A 21212-nucleotide genomic window follows, 5' to 3' on the forward strand; every position below is an offset into this window, starting at 1 on the left:
TATAAAATATTACTTTAGGGTATGAGAGACGTGTCAACATGATTATAAGCCAGCCATTGTCTAGAAGCCCTTTTCTGACTTAATCTAATTTCAGCCATTGTTTGACTGTGGGAATTAAATAGTTATTAATATGCTAAAGCATCTTTCTGTGTGGAAATTTTTTGGGGGGAGGGCATTTTAGGGGGAACATTTTACACTGTAAATTCACTTTAGAAGTATTTAGTCCACATGTATCTATATATAGTAGTATCCAGTCCATATACATAAACACACAAAAAAAATGAAGAGTAAAATCACATTGTTGATTTTAGGATTCACTTCCTGATTCTACTCCAACTGGTTATCCAACCCAAGAATCAGTCTAGGTTTCTCTTCCTTCCTCTCTTCCTACATCTAATCAGTGCCAAATTTCACCAATTCATTTCTGGATATTTCTTAAATTTGTTTTCCCCCTCCATCCCTACTCTCTAGTTCAGTTCGGGGTCCATTGTTTTTTTATTTAACTTTATTTTGTACATTTAATAATTGAAAATATAAACAATTAAAAACTAAAAAGAAAACACAGTTGAATAAAAACATACATTTCTCAATTAAATACTAGATATAATTTTTTTTTGAATCATACAATGTTACACAATATATTTGGTTCATAGTAAGGCAATCATACAGTGTTTGTCCTTTTGTGTGTGGCTTGCTTTGCTCAACATAATGTCCCAGGTTCATCCATGTTGTCATATGTTTTACAATTTCATTTCTTCTTCCAGCTGCATAATATTTCATCGTGTGAATAGGTCACAGTTTGTTTATCCATTCATCTGTTGATGGACACCTGTATTGTTTCCAATTTTTGGCAATTGTGAAAAATGTCACTGTGAACATCGGTTGTGTCCAATTTTTGGCAATTGTGAATAATGTCACTATGAACATCGGTGTGTAGATGTCTGTTCTTGTCACTGCTCTCAGTTCTTCTGGGTATATACCCACTAGTGGTATTGCAGGGTCACATGGCAAGTCTATTCAATTTCTTTAAGAACTGCCAAACAATCCTCCACAGTGACTGTACCATTCTGCATTCGCACCAACAGTGAATAATAAGTTCCTATCTCTCCACATCCCCTACATTTGTAGTTCTCTTTTTAATAGTGGCCATTCTGATAGGTGTGAAATGATATCTCATTGTAGTTTTTATTTGCATTTCCCTAATCATTGGTGATGTTGAGCATTCCTTCATGTGTTTTTTTACCATTCGTATTTCTTCTTTGGACAAATGTCTATTTAGGTCCTATGCCTAGTTTTTATATGAGTCATTTGTCTTTTCATTGTTGAGTTGTTACATCTCTATATATCCTGGATATTAAACCTTTATCTGACATGTGATTTCCAAATATTTTCTCCCATTGAGTGGGCTGCCTTTTCACCCTTTTGACAAAGTCCTGGGAGGTGCAAAAGTGTGCAATTTCAAAGAGGTCCCATTTATCTATTTTTTTCTTTTGTTGCATGTGTGTTGGGTATAAGGTCCAAGAAACCACCACCTACCACAAGGTCTTTAAGATGTTTCCCTACATTTTCTTCTAGTAGTTTTACGGTCCTGGCTTTTATATTTAGGTTATTGGTCTATTTTTCAGTTGACTCTTGTATAGGGAGTGAGATAGGGGTCCTTTTTCATTCTTTTGTTTATAGATATCCAATTGTCCCCGCACCATTTGTTGAAAAGATTGTTTTGTCCCTTTACCACTGACTTGGTAGATTTGTCAAAAACCAGTTGACTGTATAGGTGAGGGTTTATTTCTGGGTTCTCAATTCTGTTCCACTTTTCAAGGTATCTGTCTTTATGCCAGTACCATGCTGTTTTTTTTAACTTTTCTCCCCCCTTTCCTTCCGCCCCCCCCCCCCCCCCCCCCCCGTTGTCTGCTCTCTGTGTCCATTTGCTGTGTGTTCTTCTGTGTCAGTTGGCATTCTTGTGAGCGGCACCGGCAATCTGTGTCTCCTTTTGTTGTGTCTTGCTCTGTCAGCTCTCTGTGTGTGCGGCACCACTCCTGGGCAGGCTGTGCTTTTTTCATGCGGGCGGCTCTCCTTGCAGGGTGCACTCCACACGGGGAACATACTGCGTGGCACGGTACTCCTTGTGCACATCAGCACTGCACGTGGACCAATTCACCACACAGGTCAGAAGGCCCTGGGTTTGAACCCTGGATGTCCCATATTGTAGGCAGACACTCTTATCAGTTGAGCCAAATCCACTTCCCCAGTCCCATGCTTTTCTGACCACTGTAGCTTTGTGATGCTACAGTGAAATTCAGGTAGTGAAATTCCTCCTACATTGCTCTTCTTTTTTAGAATGTTTTTGGCTATTCAGATGTACTTTCCCTTCCAAATGAATTTGGTAATTGCCTTTTCTAATTCTGTAAAGTAAGCTGTAGGGATTTTGATTGTTATTGCATTGAGTCTATAAATCAGTTTGGGTAAGATTGACATTTTCATGGTATTTATTCTTTTAGCATTATTTTGTAGTTTTCTGCATATAGGTCCTGTACTTCTTTGGTTAAATTAATGTCTAGGTATTTGAGTCTTTTTTTGCTTTGGAAAATGAAATTTTTCCCCTGATTTCCTTCTCAGATTATTCAGTACTGGTGTACAAAAACATTACTGATTTTTGTGTGTTGATCTTGTATCCTGACCCTTGCTGAACTCATTTATTAGCTCAAGTGGTTTTGTCATGGATACTTCAGGATTTTCTAAGTATAGGATCCTGTCATCCGCAAACAGAGTTTTACTTCCTCTTTTCCTATTTGGTTGCCTTTAAATTTTTTTTTGTCCTAATTGCCCTAGCTAGAACTAGTACAATATTGAATAACAATGGTGACAGTGGGCATCCTTGTCTTGTTCCTGATCTTAGAGGGAAAGCTTTCAACCTTTCCCCATTGAGTATGATCTTGGCTGTGAGTTATTCATATATGCCTTTTATCATATTGAAGAATTTTCCTTCTGTGCCTGTTTTTTGATGTGTTTTTATCAAAAAAGAATGCTGGATTTTGTCAGATACCTTTTCTGTGTCAATTTGAGGTGATCTTTTTTTTTTTTTCCTTCAATTTGTTAATATGGTGTATTAGGTTGATTAATTTTCTTACGTTGAACCAACCTTGCGTATAAGGAATAAATCCCACTTGGTCATGATGTTTAAGTCTTTTGATAAACTGTTGGATTCAATTTGCAAGTATTTTGTTGAGAATTTTTGCATCTGTGTTCTTTAGAGAGATTGGTCTTTAAGTTTCTTGTAATGTCTTTATCTGTCTTTGATATTAGGGTGATGTTGGCTTCACGAAATGTGTTGGGTAATTTTCCCTCCTCTTCAATTTTTTGGAAGAGTTTAAATAGGATTGGTGTTAATTCTTTTTGAAATGCTTGGTAGAATTCACCTGTGAAGCCATCTGGTCCTGCACTTTTATTTGCTGGGAGATTTTTTTTTTTTTAATAATTTATTTTTTTTATTATTGATTCTGTAAAAATATTACATTAAAAAAATATATGAGGACCCATTCAACCCCACCACCTCCACCCCACCACTCCTCCCCCAGCAACACTCATTCCCATCATCATGTCACATCCATTGCATTTGGTAAGTACATCTCTGGGCACCTCTGCACCTCATGGTCAATGGTCCACATCATGGCCCATACTCTCCCCCATTTCATCCAATGGGCCCTTGTGAGGATTTACAATGTTGCTGGGAGATTTTTGATAACAGATTTAATCTACTTAAACGTGATTGGTTTGTTAAATTCTTATATATCTTGTAGCATCAGTGTAGGTTGGTTGTGCATTTCTAGGAATTTGTCCATTTCATCTAGGTTGTCTAGTTTGTTGGCATACAGTTTCTCATATTATCCTTTATGATTCTTTTTATTTCTGTGGAAGCAGTTGTAACTTCCCCCCTTTCATTTCTGGTTGTATTTGTTTGCATCTTCTCTCTTTTTTTCTTTGTTAGTCTAGCTCTAGGGATTTGTCAATTTTATTGATCTTCTCAAAGAACGAGGTTTTGGTTTTGTTGATTTTCTCTATTGTTTTTTTGTTCTCATTTCATGTATTTCTGCTCTGATCTTTATTATAACTTTCTTTCTGCTTGCTTTGGGGTTGGTTTGCTGTTCTTGTTTAAGTTTCTCTAGTTGTTCAGTTAAATCTTTGAGTTCAGCTCTTCTTTTTTAGTATAGGCATTTCCGGCTATAAATTTCCCTCTCAAGACTGCCTTCATGGTATCCCATAAGTTTGGATAAGTTGTATTCTTGTTTTCATTTGTCTCAAATTATTTACTGATTTCACTTTCAATTTCTTCTTTGACCCACTGATATTTAGGAGTGTGTTGTTCAGCCTCCGCACGTTTGCAAATTTACTTTTTTCCTGTCTATTATTGATTGCCAGTTTCATTCCATTATGATCAGAGAAGGTGCTTTGTGTAATGTCAGTCTTTTTATATTTATCAAGAGCTGCATTGTGCCCTAACATGTGGTCTATCCTGGAGAAAGATCCATGGACATTTGAGAAGAATGTATAACCCACTGTGTTTTGATGCAGTGTTCTATATGTGTCTGTTACGTCTAATTCATTTATCATATTGTTCAAGTTCTCTGATTCCTTGTTGATCTTTCCTCTAGTTGTTCTATCTAATGATGTGTGAGTGGGGTGTTGAAGTCTTCAACGATTATTGTGGAGATGTCTGTTTCTCCCTTCAGTTTTCCCAGAGTTTGTCTCATGTATTTTGGGGCACCCTGGTTAGGTGCATAAATATTTATGACTGTTGTATCTTCCTGGTAGATTTCCCCTTTTATTAATATATAATTGCCTTCTGTATCTCTTATAACTTTTTGCATTTAAAGTCTGTTTTGTCTGATATTAGTATAGCTACCCCTGCTCTTTTCTGGTTACTGTTTACATGGAGTATCTTTTTCCAACCTTTCGTTTACACCTGGTTTGTATCCCTGGATCTAAGGTGGCTTTCTTGTAACCATCATATGGATGGCTCATGTTGTTTTTTTTTAATCCATTCTGTCAGCCTGTATCTTTTTATTGGGGAGTTTAATCCATTCACATTCAGTGATAATACTGTAAATGCACTATTTACTTCCTCCATTTTATTCTTTGGTTTTCATGTCATATCTTATTTTTGTCTGTCTTATTACTCTTTTGGTTATCCTTTCTGCTATTCTTTCTTTTATACTTTCCTCAAGCCTGTCTCTCCTGTCTTTTTCTTTCAGGTTCTAAGGCTTCCTTTAATATTCCCTTCAAAGGTGAATTCTGTTTTTGCAAACTCTCTTAGTTTCTGTTTGATTGTGAATATTTTATACTCACTTTGATATCTGAAGGACAATTTTGCCAGATAAAGGATTCTCGGCTGGCATTTTTTTTCTTTCAGTATCTTAATTGTATCATACCACTGTCTTCTCACCTCCATGGTTTCTGAAGACAAATCTGTGCTTTGTCTTACTGGATATCCTTGTATGTGATGGTTTGCTTCTCCCTTGCTGCTCTGAGAATTTTCTCTTTATCTTTCACATTTGACATTCTGAGTAGGATGTGTCTTGGAGTAGTTCTATTTGGATTTATCCTGATTGGGGTACAGTATGCTTCTTAGACATGTACATTTCTTTCATGAGAATTGGGAAATTTTCAGCTTTTATTTCCTCAAATACTCTTTCTGCCCCTTTTCCCTTTTCTTCTCCTTCTGGAACTCCCACGCCATGTGTTGTTGCATTTTGTGTTGTCATTCAACTCTCTGAGCCCCTGTTAAATTTTTTCCATTCTTTTCTCTCTTCAATTTTAGCTGTTCTGTTTTTGGTATTGCTTATTCTTTCTTCTATAAGTTTGAGTTTGCTCTTGTATACTTCAAATGTGTTTTTGATTTTAACTATTTTGTCTTTCATTCCCAGGAGCTCTGTTACTTTTCTGTTCAGGATTTCAAATTCTTCTTTGCTCTTACTCAATGTCTTCTTGATGTCATCTATCTCTTTAACCATATTGTCTTTTAACTCATTAATTTGATTTTGGAAGTTTGTGCACATCTCACTGATCAGTTCTCTCAAGTTCTGCATCTCTTCTGGAGCTTTGATATATTCCTTTTCCTAGTCCATGTCTTCTATTTTCTTAGTATGGCTCTTGATTTTTTGCTGATATCTAGGCTCTGATTAGGATGTAGTGTACTCAGATGCTCAATTTTGTTCTCTTTTGTAGGGATTTAGTGGCAGAAGACTGTGTGTTACCACTGCTCTTTGATTCTTGACTTGACCTGGATTGTTAGGATTGTCCTGCTGGTTGTTCAAAACTGGGTCCTGGAGCCAGTAATTGATTAGACAGTCACTTCTTAGGGCTTTGGGGAGGGAGGATATAGAGGCTAGAAAAAGCCTCCTCCTTATTTTTAATTTTCTTGAGTGTGCTTCCTTGGTCTGCCAACAGATGGCACTCTTTTGGCAGGTCTAGTTCAGTGCCTGGTTGGAGTGTATTTGTTGCAGCACAGAGGGGATCAATGTGATGGAACTTCCTGTCTGGAGGCTATAAGCTTTGTAGTTCAAACTTTATCTGAGACAGTTCTCCAGCCTTCTCTGGCAGCCCCCTCCCTTTTCCCTAGTTGGAAATATTTCCTCTCCCCTCTAAGTCCTCAGCAATCAGTCCCTGTTAGTAGAGGAAGAGATTGGGAGGGCTGTATATCTTTAGCCCCTTGCCGGCTCCCAAGGCAAGCAATGGTGCAGCCCCACCTGGCCTGGGAGGCTCCTGGGACACAGCAGTCCAAATTTGTGGGTCAAAAGCTGGGTCAGCCTTTGGTTGTGCCCCTTTTGCTCCCCTTTCCTGAGGTGGCAGTTTCCTCGAGCCCCCTTTGTCTGTAGTCACAGGCCCAGAGGTCAGGGAGTTCTAAGTGTCTTTAGTGTGGGGGATGGTTCTGGCAGCAGCAGCCGCTGGTTTCAACTCACACAGTTCTGTCATTGCGATTTCCCTCCTTTGTCCCTCTCCTGTGGGCAGTGTTCAGCCTTTGCCTGGTGTCCTAAACCCTAGAAGATATTTTTCTAGGCCTTTTCAGCCTGCCCACTAGCTCTTTTTCTCCACTATATCTTTTCTGGACTTTTCTGTAGCCTTTATGTTCTTCCATCCTCCAGGCTTGTGCTTCCCTGCTTTAATCTGTTTTCTCTTTTATAAAATCTGGGCATTATAAAATATGACTCTGACTGTGTAATTTTTTTTTTTTTGTTTTTTGTTTTTGTTTTTTTTTTATTTTATTTTATTTTATTTTTAATATTTATTTATTATTATTTTTTAAAATTACATTAAAAAAATCTGACTGCGTAATTTTTAAAAAACTTTTTATTCTGAAATAATTGCAAACTTACAGGACAGTTGCACAAATAATACAAACCCCATAGAAAGAACTCTAACATACTCCCATACAACCCCCCAGTTACCCAGAACCATAATTTTAACATTTTGCCACATTTGCTTTATCATTCTATCTCTGTCTCTCCCTTCCTTTCTCACCCTCTCTACCACCCTGTCTTTCCTGAACATTTGAGAACAGTTACACACATAATCCTTGAACATATAATAATTCTATGTACATTTTCTACAAACAAGGATATTCACTTATGTAATCACCTGAAATACAGTTACCAAGTTCAAGAAATTTAACATTGACATAAAGCCTGCATTCTATATTCCGGTTTTTTTCTTTTGTTCCAATACCGTTCTTTTGAGCCTTTCTCCATTCTAGATCCTATCTAGTATCAAGTATTGTACTTATTGTCATTATCTCTCTAGTTTCTGTCTTTTTTTTTTTTAATTGTGGAAACATACACAACATAAATTTTCCTACTCCAGCCTCTCCCAAGCATACCGTTTGATGGGATTAATGACATTCACGGTGTTTGAAGTATCTTTACCACCATCCATTACTACATTACTAGACCTTTTCCTTCACCCCCAACAGAAACCTTGTACTTATTTTGCGTTAATCTCTATTGTTTCTATTGTCCCCAGAGTAATCTTTTTTTTAAAAGATTTATTTGTTATTTTATTTATTTCTCTCCCCTTCCTCTCCCCCCCGCCCCGATTTGTCTGCTCTCTGTGTCCATTCGCTGTATGTTCTTCTGTAACCGCTTCTATCCTTATCAGTGGCACCAGGAATCTGTGTTTCTTTTTGTTGCGTCATCTTGTTGTGTCAGCTCTCCATGTGTGCAGCGCCATTCTTGGGCAGGCTGCACTTTTCTTCACGCTAGACGGCTCTCCTTATGGGGTACACTCCTTGCGCATGGGGCTCCCCTATGCGGGGAACACCCCTGCATGGCAGGGCACTCCTTGCGCACATCAGCACTGCGCATGGGCCAGCTCCACAAGGAGGCCTGGGATTTGAACCATGGACCTCCCATGTGGTAGGCAGACGCCCTATCCATTGAGCCAAGTTCGTTTCCCCCTAGTAATCTGTACTCTACTGGGTTGTTTCTATGAGTTTGCATATTCTTTAATATTTTCTTTGTCTTAATAGTTAACATGGCGCTTAAATTTAACATCCTAAAACTCTAACAATCTTGTTTGCTTTAATACGAACTTTAGTAGCTTACATAAACTATGTTCCTATATTTTCCTTCCCCTTACCTTTTTGTAGTTCTTATCACAAATTGTATATTTATATATTATACATCCAAAGTCATTGATTTATCATTTTATTTTATACATTTGTCTTTTAGATCCTATAGGAGGGAAAAAGTAGAGTTACAAATAAAAATACAGTAGTACTGGTAGTTATATTCACCTATGTCATTATCTTTATTTTATTATCTATATTTGTTTGACTTTTATCAATTGTCTTGTGTCCTTTGCTTTCAATCTGCAAAACTCCCTTTAGCATTTATTCTTAGAGAGCCAATATAGTGGTGATAAAGTCCCTTAGCTTTTGTTTATCTGGGAATGTCTTAATCCCTCCCTTTTTTTTTTTTTTAGGAGGACCACCACCACATTTTTTATTAGATTGCTTTTTTTGTTTGTTTTGTTTTGTGTTTAGGAGGTACTGGGGACCTCATACATGGGAAGCAAATAACTTTGGTTTGGGAATATAGCTACTGTAGTTTCTTTTTCTAGTCATTACCAGCTAGTAAGTTTGTTTGTCTTAAATAAATCTTTAAAAGAACATGTGACTTTCTATTATCTGTCACAGAAGAAAAAGCATCTATTTCATCCAAAAGCAGTTTAAGATTAATTAGAATCAAATTGAAAAGAAGATGCAGAATATGCCCAGGCTTTCATTCCCTTTACATCCTCCTGTTCCTCTCTCTCCTAAATAAAAAGGTTGCATATCGAATATGCAGTGTGGGGACTCTGTTTCCTCTCCTCATGTTTCCTTAAACAAGGAGGCTATTGGAGGAACCATTCTAATCTTTTTTCCATGGGGAGAAGTGGCTAATTCTCTTGGTCCATCACATGTTTTACTGGATTGGTTTTCTTTTTTGGTTTTGTTTTGTTTTGTTTTTAGGAGGTACTGGGGATTGAACCTGGGTCATCTTACATGGGAAGCAGGAGACCAACCACGTGAGCTACATCCACTCTCCTCCCACCATTTTTTTGAAAGATAGTTTTGCCACTGGCAAATTCCTGGTTGGCAATTTTCTGCTTTCAGCACTTTAAATATATCTTCCCACTGCATTCTTGCCTCCATGCTTTCCAATGAGAAGTCCTCACTTAATGTTATTGGGGCTCCCTTACGTGTGACACATTGCTTCTCTCTTGCAACTTTCAGAGTTCTCTCCTTATTTTTGGCATTTGATGATTTGATTATGACATGCTGCAGTGTGGATTTATTTGGAGTTAATTGAGCATCTTGGATGTGTATTATATTCATGTCTTTCATTAAATGTGGTACATTTTTAGGCATTATTTCTTTCAATATTCTCTTTGTCCCTTCTCCTTCTGGGACTCCCACAAATTGTGTATTGATACACTTGATGGTTTCTCACAGGTTCCTCAGGTTCTTCATTCTTTGCTCTGTCTGCTTCTCAGACAGGATAGTTTCAATTGTCTTATCTTCAAATTCACTGAATTTTTTTCTGCCAGCTTCAGTGTGCTGTTGAACCCCTCCAGGGAATTTTTAATTTGTTACTGTGTTCTTTAGCTTCATTTGGTTCCTTTTCATAATATCTGCCTCCCTATATTGATAGTCTTTTTGTGTTCATATGTCACTTTTCCAGTTTTCTTTAGTTTTTTGTTCATATTTTCATTTAGCCCTTTGACCATTTTTAGGACTTTTTTTAGCCTTTTTCTGGAATTTTCCTGCTCTGATCCTTGTCTTTGATGGTTTTTAATGCTTAATCTCCTTTTCTGGACTAGGAACTAACAAAAAATAAAATAGTAAAAGAAGAGGGAAAAAAAGAACTTTTTTCCAGTCCTTGCAAATTGACTTGTGCTCAGTGCTTTCTTCCAGGGCTTATCTATACAGTGAGTTTAGTGAATACTCCAGGTCAAAGCATAGGGGCCTCTCTAGTCCTTTCTGCATATGTACCTTGTCTGGAGCTTGCACATTTGACCCTAGGAATTTCCTTATATACAAGCTTCTTAACGTCCCTTCTTCCCTAGGAAACACTCTCCTCACAGTCCCGGACACTACATGGTATGTCCTACACCTGCCAATCTCTTGTCCCATGCAGCACAACTTGATTGCTCTTTCACAGTGTTCTCTTGGAGAGTTCTGTAATGTGACTTCTACACACAGGGCAAGTTCTGGGATGGTGAGTTTCTTAGGCCAACACCAAGCAGACTGGGCCAGAATATATGTCCCAGTATGTGCACAAGGGTTACTCTGCCCCCTCTGGAACTGGGATCAGGGATTCACGCTGGGAATGTGGGCTGGCTGTGCACCTAGCCAGTGAAGGGTGGGGAACTAGTCAACCAGGTCCCCACAATATCCTACTGCTTTTAAATAGCTTTTTCCTTGATTTGGCACACATTTTGTTATGGCAGTCCTTTAACTGTTTTCTAGAGCTTTGAGAAAGATGTTTCTGCCAGTTCTTGTTAGAACAAGGCACGGAACCTTGGAGCCCTGAAGCTTCTCACTCTGCCACCTTGTTCAGGGCAGAACCTGACCATGTTGTTTCCTTGCTTCAAACATCTTTCAATTCATTTATTTATTCAAACAGTTGAATCTGGCTGTGCTAGAGAAAAAGAGGACTCTAGTGACTCCTCATAATCCAAAGAATAAAATTCTAACTTTTTAGGTTGGCGTATAAGAACTAGCCCTGCTTCATCTCTCTCCCCTTCCAACCTTATACGTCATGATCCAGCAACATTAAACTGTTTCTCTACTTCTCTTCCTGCCAATACTTTTATATACCTGTTTGCCTTTCTTCACATTCAACATATTCAAAGTTCCTTGACTGGACCATATTGACAAAGTCATAGGGTTCACCTGGAAGAAAGTAAAAGAATTAGTTATGGAGGAGAGTGAATGCTAAGTGAAGAAATTTAAACTTTATTATGAAAGGAGTAAAGGAGCTACCAGTTATCAGACTTGCTGTCATTCATGGATATTGAAAACATAGGTGTAAGAGAGAAGTTAAGGAAGTAAATTTTGAATAATCTCAGTTTTAAATTCTGACAGGAAATCCGGGTATTTATATAGCAGATATTTGACAGTTTGGGAAAAGGTCGAGTTTGAGAAAGAACTGTATTTGTAGATAAAATTCTTGAAGTGGTTACTAAAGGTTTTTGAGTAGGTATATGCAAAAATCAGTGTTTCAAGACAAAGAAATTCCCTACTTATACTGTTAGTCCTTTAAGGGCAGAACCAAGTTCTAGTTATCACTATCTTTCTAACACTTAGAAGAGTGCTTGGCATATCGTTAACTGCTTTTAAAAATGTTTGTTAAACCTTATTGGGCTTCAGTTGCAGTAGGATTCAAGGAGAAGGGAAGCACAGAACTCAGGAAAATGATAAAGGGAAGAAAGTTTTAGGAACGGGGTTGAAGAGGCAGCATTTGACACTCTGACGGGAGTTTGCCTAGATTCCCTACACAGGCAAATATCCTATTTGTTTAAAAAAAGACTCTTTGACTCTTTTTTTTTTAATCTTCATTTTTAGAGAAATTTTAGATTTACAGAAAATTATACCAAAAATATATGGGATTCCCATATAACCCCACACATATACCCATACACCTACACACATAGTTTCCCCTATATTAACATCTTAGATTAGTGTGGTGCATTTGTTAAAACTGATAAACCAATATGGAAGCATTGCTACTAACCAAAGTCTGTAGTTTACATTACGGTTTACAGTTTGTGCTGTACAGTTTTATAGGCTTTGACAAATGTATGATGTCATGTGTCCGTAATTGCAGTATCATACAGAACAATTCCACCACTCTAAATATGCCCTGTGTTCCACCTATTCCTCTCTCCTCCTCTCTTCTGAACCTGGCAATCACTGTCTTTATATCAATGTTACAAATTCTTCTTTTAAAACAAGATAATAACTACAATAACAAAAATCTACTCTGGTCCCTGATTACACTCTCCCCTTATATTTGTTCATTCCTCAGTCTTGAGGGCTTTGGGATGATGTCTGTTCTGATTGCTTCAGGCTGAGAGGGGACTTAGATATTACAGGGCAGATGGAAGAAATTGTTTTGCTTGCAGTTGTAGATGCTCCTTTTTTGGGGATGGGACTTGTCCATCATTTTGTCAGTCATCCATGGCAAGCCGGAAGAACTGGAGAGTAGGAGTTGGCCACAGTTCTGCTGGGATTCAAGTTTCAACTGGCATATGAACAATCCACAGATTTAAGTCTCTCAGAGATATATTTAGTGGGTATATTGAAAATTACAGGTTCAAATAAAAGGAGTAAAAGAATCATGAGTAGGAAAATAATAAACTATTTTAACTATGTTTTTTTAGGGAGCTAGGTTATCATATATTCCTAATTAGGGCCCACAGAGGGGGTGTTGATTTCATGAGGCTATGTGCCTTGCCTCTGGTATCCAGATGAGCTTAGAGCCCTTGGGAGGACTCTTCTTTGAGACTTTGTTTACTGTAGCAGTTAGTGAAATCTGCCTGAGACCTCCATAAGCATAACTTCTAGAATGACCTCCTGGCTTACTTTGAAATTTTTTAGCCATAAAAACACTTTTGTATTTAATGTTTCCCCCTTTGGTCAAGGCCTTTTTTGAAATGTATTGCTGGTTAGTGCTTGGTAATGATCCCTTGGTGCCAGGGAGTCTTATCCCTGGAAGTCATGTCCAACGTCAGGGCTTAGGTAGTGAGTTCATTTGCTGCCTTTGCCTTAGAGAGGGGCCACATTTGAATAACAAGGAGGTTTTCAAGAGGTAACTGTTAGGCGTTTGTGGTAGTTTGGTATTGTTTATGAATTCCAAAAAGTAATATAGATTATGTTAGTAAACTAGTCAGTTCCTCTGGTGTGATAATCCTTTGATTGTATTAGATTCAGCTGAGCTGTCCGATTAAATTATGTTACGATTAGGGCTCTGATCCAACTATGTTGTTAGAGTGCCACTCAACATTGAGTACCAGTCCCCTTGGGGATAAAACAGTCTCGCACATGGAAGTAAACACATAAAGAAGAGCACGGAGGAAGAGAGACAGCTCATTAGACATGGCAGAGGCCCGGGGAAGAGAAATGAGCCTGATAGTCTACAGCCGACCTTGTGAATAGACCTGAGCAGCTGAACATGGAAAGAAACGAGCCCCAGGGACAGAGACAAGCCATATACCATCCTACAGCTAAAATCAGAAGAACCTGGCACTACAGAGTCTTAAGAGGAAGGAGGAAGGGTGAACCCTTGCAGACATTGCCCATCATCCTGTGTCGACATGTGGCAACAGACTTTGGGTAAGAAAGTACCTCTTATGGTACCTTGAGTTGGACTCTTTAGGGTCTCGCAACTGTAAGGTTTTACCCCATATAAATACCCTTTATAAAAGCAACAGCTTTCTATTACTTTGCATCAGCACCCCTTTGGCTGACTAATAACAGCAATTATAATTAAGCTAAAGGCGGCAGACTTGGCCCAGTGGTTACGGCGTCCATCTACCACATGGGAGGTCTGTGGTTCAAACCCCGGGCTTCCTTAACCCATGTAGAGCTGGCCCATGCACAGTGCTGATGCACTCAAGGAGTGCCGTGCCACGCAGGAGTGTCCCCTGCATAGGGGAGCCCCACGCGCAAGGAGTGCGCCCTGTAAGGAGAGCTGCCTAGCGCGAAAGAAAGTGTAGCCTGCCCAGGAATGGTGCTGCACACACAGAGAGCTGACACAACAAGATGACGCAACAAAAAGAAACACAGGGGAAATGGACTTGGCCCAGTGGTTAGGGCATCCGTCTACTACATGGGAGGTCCGCGGTCAAACCCCGGGCCTCCTTGACCGGTGTGGAACTGGCCCATGCGCAGTGCTGATGTGCACAAGGAGTGCCCGCGCCACGCAGGGGTGTCCCCGCGTAGGGGAGCCCAACGCCCAAGGAGTGCGCCCCGTAAGGAGAGCCGCCCAGTGCGAAAGAAAGTGCAGCCTGCCCAGGAATGGCGCCGCCCACACTTCCCGTGCCGCTGACAACAGAAGTGGACAAAGAAACGACGCAGCAAATAGACACAGAGAACACACAACTGGGGGAGGGGGAGGGGAATTAAATAAATAAATCCTTATTTAAAAAAAAGAAACACAGATTCTCGTACCACTGACAACAACAGAAGCGAACAAAGAAGACGCAGCAAATAGACACAGAGAACAGACGGGGGGGGGATAAATAAATAAATCTTTAAAAAAATAATTAAGCTAAGTTTAATTTTTACAGGAATAAGGTTCATAAGTATAAGCATTAAGGTTGAGGGCTTGATATTTTGCCCTGGTTTTTTCTGTTTGTTAGGCACTGCTTATATATTCCAGAGATTTTTGTCCTTATTTCCTAATATATCACCCCACTATCAATACCCTGTACTAGTGCCATACCTTTGTTATAGATCCTGAGTGAGTATTCTTTTATTTATATTCTTAACAAGAATCCTTTGCCACCCCAGAGGTCACTGAGTTATACTGTCACCCATTTTATTCTGTAGCTTTCCTTTTAGCCTCATGGACTGCCCAGAACTACAATTTCAACCATATTTACACTCACACTTCAGCACTCTTAATTACACTCCTATCACTGCACCATCAGCTCCATCCATTTCCAAACTGTTAAAATCATTCTGATTATAAATTCTATACAGATTAAGCATCAGCTTACCAATCTCTACTCCCCTTCTATTTCCTGGTAACCTTAGCTTCCAGACTTACCTCCATGAGTCTGATCACTATCCTTAGTTCATATCAGTGAGCTCATACATATATGTCCTTTTGTGCCTGGCTTATTTCACTCAACATAATAAGGTCCTTGAGGTTCATCTATGTTGTTGGAAGTGTCAATACTTCATTCCTTCTTACAGCTGAATAATATTTCATTGTATGTATATACCTTATTTTGCTTTTTCATTCATCTGTTGTTGGACATGGGTTGCATCCAACTTTTGGCTATTGTGAATAATGCCGCTATGAACATTGTTATGCATATATCTGCTTGTATCCCTGTGTTCAGTTCTTCTGGGTATACACGTAGTAGTAGGATTGACAGACATATGGCAGTTCTGTACTTAGCTTCCTGAGGGACTGCCAAACTGTTCCCCACCATGGCTGCACCATTCTATATTCCCACCAGCAGTGAATGAGTGTTCTTGTTTCTCCATATCCTCTCTAATACTTGCAGTTTTCTGTTTGTTTTTTTAAATAGCAGCCAGTCTAGTAGGTGTGAAATGATACCTCATTGTAGTTTTAATTTGCATTTCCCTAATAGCTAGTGAGGTAGAGCATCTTTTCAAGTACTTTTTAGCCATCCATATTTCCTCTTTGGAAAAGTATTCAAATTGCTTTCCTTTTTTTTTTCTTTTTTGGTACTGGGGGCCAGGAATTGAACCGGGGACCTTTATCTGGGAAGCTGGCGCTCAACCACTGAGCCACATTGGCTTTCTTGAATTGGGTTTTTTTTTTTATTTTTATTTTTTTAATTTCTCTCCCCTTCCTCCCCCTCCCCCCCCAGTTGTCTGCTCTCTGTGTCCATTTGCTGTGTGTTCTTCTGTGATTGCTCCCATCCTTATCAGCAGCACTGGGAATCTGTGTTTCTTTTTGTTGCATCATGTTGTGTCAGCTCTCCATGTGTGTGGCGCCATTCTTGTGCAGGCTGTAGTTTTTTGTGCTGGGCGGCTGTCCTTACGGGGCGCACTCCTTGCACATGGGCTCCCGTATGCGGGGGACACCCCTGCATGGCATGGCACTCCTTGCACACATCAGCACTGTGCATGGGCCAGCTCCACACAGGTCACAGAGGCCCAGGGTTTGAACTGCAGACATCCCATGTGGTAGGCAGACACCCTATCCATTGGGCCAAGTCTCCTTCCCCTTGAGTTGGTTTTATTGTTTGTGTTGCTTGTTGTTTGTTTTTGTTTTTTCAGTAGGCACTGGGATCTGAACCCCCATGACCTCACATGGGAGAGGCCGACGCTCAACTGTTTGAGCCACATCTGCTTCCCTTTCCCATTTTTTAAAAATGGATTGTTTGTCTTTTATTATTAAGTTGTAGGATTTCTTCCCCGCACCGTTGTCTGCTCTCTCTGTTCATTCACTGTGTGTTCTTCTGTGTCTGCTTTGTATTTTCAGGTGGCTCTGGGAACTGATCCTGGGACCTTCTGGAGTAGGGGAGAGGGATCATTCTCTTGTACCACCTCAGCTCCCTGGTCTGCTGCATCTCTTTATTATTTCTCCTCTGTGTCTCTTTTTGTTGCATCATCTTGCTGTGCCAGCTCTCCGTGTGGGCCAGCACTCCTGTGCAGGGCAGCACTCCTGCACGGGGCATTATTCCTGCACAGGCCAGCACTCCACGCAGGCCAGCACTCTGCATGGGTCAGGTCACCACACGGGCATCAAACCCTGGACCTCCTATATGGCAGGCGGGAGCCCAACTGCTTAAGCCACATCCACTTCCCCCTGTAGGATTTCTTTATATATGCTGGATATTAGACCCTTATCAGATATGTGGTTTCCAAATATTTTCTCCCATTGAGTAGGCTGCCTTTTCACTTTCTTGACAAAACACAAAAGTTTTTAATTTTGAGGTGGTCCCATTTTCCTATTTTTTTCTTTGATTTCTAATGCTTTGGGTATAAAGTTTGTGAAACCATTGCTACAAGATTTCATAGATGCTTCCCTACATTATCATCTAGGAGCTTTATGATCCTGGCTCTTACATTTAGATCTTTGATCCATCTCAAGTTAATTTCTGTATAGGTAGTGAGATAGGGATTCTCTTTCTTTTTCTTTTTCTTTTTGATGTAGATACCCAGTTCTCCCAGCACCATTGTTGAAGAAACCGTTTTGTCGCAGTTGAGTGGACATGGGAATCTTGTCAAATATTAGTTAGCTATAGATGTGTAGGTCTATTTCTGAACTCTCAGTTTGCACTCATTGGTCAATATGGCTATCCTTGTGCCAATGCCATGCTATTTTGATCACTGTAGCCTTGTAGTATGCTTTAAAAGTCAGAGGTAGCATGAGTCCGCCTACTTACTTTTCCTTTTCAAGATGTTTTTGGCTATTCAGGGCCCCTTAACCTTCTTTATCCTTCCAAATAAATTTGATAATGGCTTTTCAGTTTCTTTTCGCATGATGTTGGAATTTTTATTGGGATTGCATTGAATCTATAAATCAATTTGGGTAGAACTGTCATCTTAATAGTGTTTAGTCTTCAATCTCATTACTTGTGATTGATCTGTTGAGATCTTTTTCTTATGGAGTCAGTGTAGGTTGTGCCTGTGTTTCTAGAAATTTGTTCATCTAAGTTGTCCAACTTGGCATACTATTTTTCATAGTATCCTCATATGATAATCTATATTTTTGTAGTTTTCTGTGTACAAGTCCTTTACATCTTTAAATTTATTGCTAGATATTTGATGCTTTTAGTTGCCATTGTAAAGAACTTTTTTGGAGGGATTAATTAAAAAATAATTAAAGGAGAAGATGTGGCTCAAGTGATTGAGTGGCTGCTTCCCACATGCACCAGGTTTGATTCTTTGTGCCTCCTAAAAAAACAAAAAAACAACAAACAACAAACAAACATGAAAAAACCAACTCATGGAAGCCAATGTAGCTCATTGGTTGAGCACTGGCTTCCCACATACAAGGTCCTGAGTTCAGTCCCCAGCCCCGGTACCTCAAGAAAAACACATGCACACACACACACACACACACACATACAAAGTTTAAAAAAATTTACTTTCATTCTTAGAATTTATAACTTTACTGAAAAAATATCTGATCAGAATTCTCAGCTGACCAAAGAAAGGCCATTAATCCTGCTCTAACAGTTTTCCTGAGCCTATTCTATATCTGCAACATTCATTCATTCATTCATTGTTTAACAAATATTTTTAGTAACTCCTTTACATCGGACTATTAGAATGTGAGCTTTCTAATAGAGGAGACAGAGTATAAACAAATCTGTAACATCAAGCATAGCAAACTGAATACAGAAAAAGCTGAGTTTAAAGGATACAGCATGATGAGTAGGTAGGGGTAAGAAGGTGTTCTTTTGGATAGGGTGGCTAGGATAGACTACAAATATGTAATAATTGGGGGAGACACCTGAATAAAAAGAGTGAGAAATGCATATCTCTGGGGAAAGTAGCTGTGACTCTAGGAATATAGTGCAAATACACACAAAAAAAGAATCAGGAGAAATCCAAGATGGCACAGTAGGGAATGACTGGCTGCACTCCTCGTCCAGAAGCTGTGGGAAGAGAGAAGATAAGAGGTATGACTGGGGCCTGTATTCAAGAGGCTTTGCTCATTTGGTATATGCAACTTTTGGATAAGAATTCATATTATTAGATAATATGCCATGGCAATTTCTGCAGGCTAGCAGGACATCTCTAAGTTCCTTCTGTGAACTTATGTTAAGGAGTTTGCTTTATGCCACAGGTAGAGCCACGAGAGAAGTCTCCTTTTTACTACCAAACTAGTACCATAAAGTAATCAATGTCAGTAGCTTAAGTTTGCATATCCTTTTCATAAACACTTGTATATGTATAGTTATTTTAAATATTTTTAAATTAAAAATTGGATAGTACTATGTATTTCTAAAATTTGCCTTTTCCATGTATGTCCTTATCCTACATATGTATCTCATTCATTTTTAATAATAGCTGCATAGTATTATATCTTATGGAACTGCAGTATTTACCAATTAATAGATATTTAGGTGGTTTATAGTTTTTGTTGTTGTTGTTAATCCTACAATAAATACCCTTTTCCAATTTTTTATATGCTCCTACATGTGAGATTGCTGGGTTTCAAGGAGACATACCTTTGTAGTTTCATCACATCCACCAGGATACTTTACAAAAGTTTATGAATTCTTATTTCCTTGCATCCCTGCCAGCCCTGGATGATATCAGCATTTTATATTTTTAATGATCTTGTAGGTGAAAAATGGCATCTTGTTTTAATTACATCCCTTTAGTTGCTAGTAAGAGTGAACGTCTTTTTATATTTATTGTCCTCTTTAATTTCGTCTTTTTGGACTTACTGATTTAGCTATTATTGTCTATTCAGATGAAGTCTTTGCATATCAAGCACATTAATCCTTTTTCAGTCATCTATTGTAAAGATTTTCTTCCAATCTTAGTTGTTTTTCAGCTATATTTTTTATATTTTTTTCCATATAAGTTATGCTTTTGTGAACTTCCAACTTTTTTTCTTTATGGCATCTGGGTTTCTGGTGTTGGTTTAAAAGAACTCTACTGCTCCAGGCTTATATTTTCTGCCTGTTGTGTGTGTGTATGTGTATATTTTACTTTCCTATAACTACTCAAGCAAATGCCATGCAGTGAGTTGGTTTAAATAATTGGAATTTCTTAGAAAATGGTTTTGAGCCTAGGAAAGTGTCCAAATCATGGCATCATCAAGGTTTTGCTTTCTTCATAAAAACTAGCAAGCTGGCTCCTCGTGATCCTTGGGCCTGGGCTCCTCTGTTACATGGCAGTGCACATGGCACCTCTCCTGGGCTCTCCCTTCTCTTCCAGATTCTGTTGAACTTTGGCTACTTGCTTCCTATGGCTTCTTTCCCTATCTCTCTGAATTTCATTCAGTTTATAAGGGACTCCAGCAACAGGAATTAGAACCATCCTGATTGAACTGGGCCACACCTTAGCTGAAGTAACTACATCAAAAGTTCTTAGTTAAAATGGATTCACACCCACATGAATGGATTAAGTTTGAGAACATCTTTTTGTGGGGTACATAAGCTCCAAACAGCCACAGTATGCAATTCTGAAAAGCAGTAATTATTAATTATTTTTACTTTATTAAATTATAACAAATTATTATTGATATAATGTAATAATATAATATTGATACATTATTATTAACTAAAGTTCATCATTACATTAGGGTTCACTCTTTGTATTATAGTTTTATGGTTTTGACAAATGCATTAAGTCGTTTATCCACTGCTAAGTATCGTACAGAGTAGTTTCACCACCCTAAAAATCCCATACTTCATCTTTTCAGCCCTCTTCCTCTTTACGCCCAAACTCCAGCAACCGCTGATCTTTTATTGTCTCTCTACTATGCCTTTTCAAGAATATCATGTAGTTGAAATCTTATATTAATGTATGTAATATTTTCAGACTGGCTCCTTTCACTTAGCAGTATTCATTTAAAGTTCCATCATGTCTTTTCATGACTTGATAGCTCATTTCTTTTGATCCCTGAATGATATTCCATTGTATGGATGCACCACAGATTATTTTCCATTCACCTACGTCTTGGTTGCTTCCAGTTTTGGACAGTTTGAGTAGAAAGTATACTCTGCTGTTGGATGAAGTATTCTGTAAATGTCAATTAAGTCCAGTTGAGTGATGGTGCTGCTTAGTTCACCCATACCCTTACTGATTTTTTATCTGCAGGTCTATCAACTACTGATGGAAGGTGTTGAAGTCTCCAACTATAATAGTAGATTTGTCTCTTTTTCCTTGAAGTTTCATCAATTTTTGGCTCATGTGTTTTGATATTCTGTTGTTTGGCACATACACATTGAGGATTGTTACTCTTTTTGTTCAGGCCAGTTACCTAGGAATCGTCTTTGACACCTTT

The 21212-nt window shown here is 38.7% G+C and overlaps 1 protein-coding gene across 2 annotated transcripts in view; it reads left to right on the forward strand.

Annotated features, from left to right (window-relative positions):
- WDR89 (WD repeat domain 89) overlaps nt 1-21212 on the forward strand; it is a 49133-nt gene that overhangs the window by 6659 nt on the left and 21262 nt on the right. The window lies entirely within an intron of this gene.

This window comes from Dasypus novemcinctus, chromosome 3 (genome assembly GCF_030445035.2).
Source record: "Dasypus novemcinctus isolate mDasNov1 chromosome 3, mDasNov1.1.hap2, whole genome shotgun sequence".
Lineage (NCBI taxonomy): Eukaryota > Metazoa > Chordata > Mammalia > Cingulata > Dasypodidae > Dasypus > Dasypus novemcinctus.